At 32.3% G+C, this 3,797-nt stretch overlaps 1 pseudogene; it reads left to right on the top strand.

Annotated features, from left to right (window-relative positions):
* The first annotated feature begins 1,093 nt into the window (after window positions 1-1,093).
* Window positions 1,094-1,597, top strand: LOC138378541 (large ribosomal subunit protein uL23 pseudogene; annotated as a pseudogene).
* The last annotated feature ends 2,200 nt before the right edge of the window (window positions 1,598-3,797 follow it).

Below are 3,797 nucleotides of genomic sequence, written 5' to 3'. Positions count from 1 at the left end.
AGAAATAATGAAGGACAAAAAAATCTATATAAGACATACAGAAAACAAATAGCAAAATGACAGAATTCCTTTCTTTTCAAGAATTACTTTAAATTCTCCAATCAAAAGACATTGATTGGCAGAAAGAATTAAAAAAACATGACTCACCTATATGCTGTCTAGGAGAGACTCATTTTATATCTGAAGACACAAATAGTTTGAACATGAAAGAATAGAAAAAAAGACATTTCATGCAAATAGTAACCAAAAGAGATCTGGGGTAGTTGTACTAATATCAGACAAAATAGACTTTAAGTCAAAAACTGTCACACAAGACAAAGAAGAACATTAGATGTTGATAAAAGAGTCAATTTGAAAAACAAATTATAAGCATATATGTACCAAGTATCAGAAAACCAAATGATACGAAGCAAATATTTATAGAATTGAGAGAAGAAATAGAGTTCTATAGATAATAGTTGGAGATTTCATTACACTGCTTTTGATAATAGATAGAAAATCCAGACTGATCAATAAGGAAACAGAGGACTTCCACAACATAAACCAATTAGACCTAACACACATATACAGAACACTTCACCCCATATAACAGGATACATATTTTTCTCAAGTGTACATGGAACAGTCTCCATGATGGACCATATGTTAGGACATAAAATAAGATTTAATAAGTTTAAGAAAACTGAAATACAAAGTATTTTTTCTGAACACAATAGAATGGAGCTAGAAATCAATAACAGAAAAACTACAAAAGTCACAAGTATGTGGAAATTAAACAACACATACTTAAACAGCAAATGGGTCAAAGAAAATCACAAGGAAAATTAGAAAATACCTTGACAACAATGAAAATGAAAACACAATGTACTATAACTTACAAGAGGCAGAGAAAGTAGTGCTAAACATGATATTCGTAGCTGTAACACATGCATTAGAAAATAATTCAAAACAATATCTTAATTTTACACCTTGAGGAACTAGAAAAAACAACTTAGTACAAATGCAGCAGGAGGGATGAAATAATAAATATCAGACTATAGATAAAATAGAGAATAGAAAAAAAATAAAGAAAATCAACAAGCTTTTTCATAAGATGGCACCAAAAGCGAAGAAGGAAGCTCCTGCCCCTCCCAAAGCCGAAGCCAAAGCAAAGGCTTTGAAGGCCAAGAAGGCAGTGGTAAAAGGCGTCCACAGCCACAAAAAAAAAGAAGATCCGTACATCATCCACCTTCCGGCGGCCAAAGACACTGAGGCTCTGGAGGCAGCCCAAATATCCTCGGAAGAGCGCCCCCAGGAGAAACAAGCTTGATCACTGCCATCATCAAGTTCCCCTTGACCACTGAGTCTGCCATGAAGAAGATGGAAGACAACAACACACTTGTGTTCATTGTGGATGTCAAAGCCAATAAGCACCAGATCAAACAGGCTGTGAACAAGCTCTATGACATTGACGTGGCCAAGGTCAACACCCTGATCAGGCCTGATGGAGAGAAGAAGGCATATGTTTGACTGGCTCCCGATTACGATGCTTTGGACATTGCCAACAAAATTGGGATCATCTAAACGGAGTCCAACTGGCCAATTCGCCAATTCTAAATATATTATCTTTTCACCTTAAAAAAAATTAACAAAACAAAACTTTTCTTTGAAAAGTTGAACAAAAGTGACAAACCTTTAGTTAGATTGACTAAGAAAAAAGAAAGGAGACTCAAATCACCAAAATCAGAAATGAAAATAAAGACAAATTTTACAGAAAGTATTATAACAAGTAACTATAAGCATTTGTATGCCAACAAATTGAATAACATAAATGAAATTCACATGTTCTTAGAAACACAGAATCTATTGAAACTGAATCATGAATAAATAGCAAAATGTGAATAGACCTTTAATTGGTAAAGAGAGTGAATCAAAAATCTCCCCCAGAAGAAAAGCCCAGGAACAGATGACTTCACTGCTGAATTCTACCAAACATTTAAAAAAGAATTAATGCCAATCTTTCTCAAACTTTTCCAAAAATTAAAGATTATGAAATACTTCCTGACTTATTCTGTAAGGCCTACATTACCCTGATACCAATACCGCATAAACACATTACAAGGAAAGAAAACTATAGACTAGTATTTCTTATGAATATTGATGCAAAAATCCTCAACAAACTGCTAGCAACCTATCTTCAGCAGCATAATAAAAGGATTATACATCACCACCAAGTGGGATTCATTCCTGGAATGCAAGAATGATTCAATATGTGAAAATCAATCAATGTAATACACCACATGAACAGAACAAAGAAAAATAAGATATGTGATCGTCTCAATTAACACAGCAAACACATTTAAAAAACATCCTTTCTTGATTAAAAAAAAAACACTCAATAAAGTAAAAATACAAGAAGATGCCCTCGGCATGATGCAAGCCATATATGAAAAACCCACAGGTAACATCATATTCAATGGTGAAGGACTAAAAGCTTTTCCCCTAAAATCAGTAACAAGACAAGAATGCATGCTTTTTCCACTTCTATTCAACATAGTATTGGATGTTATAGACAGAGATACTGAGAAAAAAATAAATAAATAAATAAAAGCCATCCAAATTAGAACAGAAGAACTACAATTATACTGTTGACTGAAGACATGATCCTAAATGCAGGAAATTCTAGACATTCCATAAAAGAATTGTTAGAGCTAATAAAGGAATTCAGCAGTGTTGCAGTATGCAAAATCAACACTCAAAAATCAGTTGTATTTGTTCACACTAAAAATGAATAATACCCAAAGGAAATTGAGAAACCAATTCCATTATTATAGCATCAAATGAATAAAAACCTTAGAAATAAACTTAACCAAGGAGGCAAAAACAAAAACAAAACAAAACCTATGAACACGGAAACCTCTAAAGCAATGGTGAAAGAAATTTTAAAAGACATAAATAAATGGAAAGACGTACTACATTCATAGATTGGAAGACTTAAAATTCTCAAGATTATAATACTACCCAAAGCAATGTACAGATTCAATGCAATCCTTATCAAAATCCCTATAACATTATTTTTTCAGAAATAGAAACATGTATCCTAAAATTTACATGGAATCTCAAAGGACCCTAAATAGCTAAAACAATCTTGAAAAAGAAGAAAAAAAAATTAGTTCTCTTTTCCTGATTTCAAAACAGTGTAGCACCAGCATAAAGCAGAATACACACTTATGGACTAGAAGAGAGAGCCCAGACATAAACCCTTGCATATATGGTCAATTAATTTTTAACAAGTGTGCCACGACCATCCAATGGGGTAAAGGGTAGTCTTTTCAACAAATCTGTGCTGAGAAAACTGGATATCTACATGCAAATAAATGAAGTTGGACCCTTCCTTATGCCATATACAAAAATTAATTCAAAATGGACTAAAGACTTAAATGTAAGTGATGAAACTATGAAACAATGAAAAGAAAACATAGGGGAAACTTTTTATGGCATTGAATTTTATGATGATTTCTTATATATGACACCAAAAGCATATGCAACAAATGAACAAATAGATAAATTAAACTTCATCAAAATTAAAAATTTGTGCATCATAGAACACTATCAAGAGAGTGAAACAATTCACAATGGGAGAAAACATTTGCAAATCAAATATCTCACAAGAGATTAATATCCTTAATATATAAAAAGGATTTTTACAACTGAACAAAAACCAAACAATTCAATTAAAACATGTACAAAGACTTTAACATACATTTCTCTAAAGAAGATATATAAATGACTAATAAGCACATGAAAAGATGCCAAGC

Source organism: Eulemur rufifrons, chromosome 30, assembly GCF_041146395.1.
Source record: "Eulemur rufifrons isolate Redbay chromosome 30, OSU_ERuf_1, whole genome shotgun sequence".
NCBI classification, from domain to species: Eukaryota; Metazoa; Chordata; class Mammalia; order Primates; family Lemuridae; genus Eulemur; species Eulemur rufifrons.
Note: the sequence above shows the minus strand (reverse complement) of the source record. Positions and strands in the feature narration are given on the sequence as shown.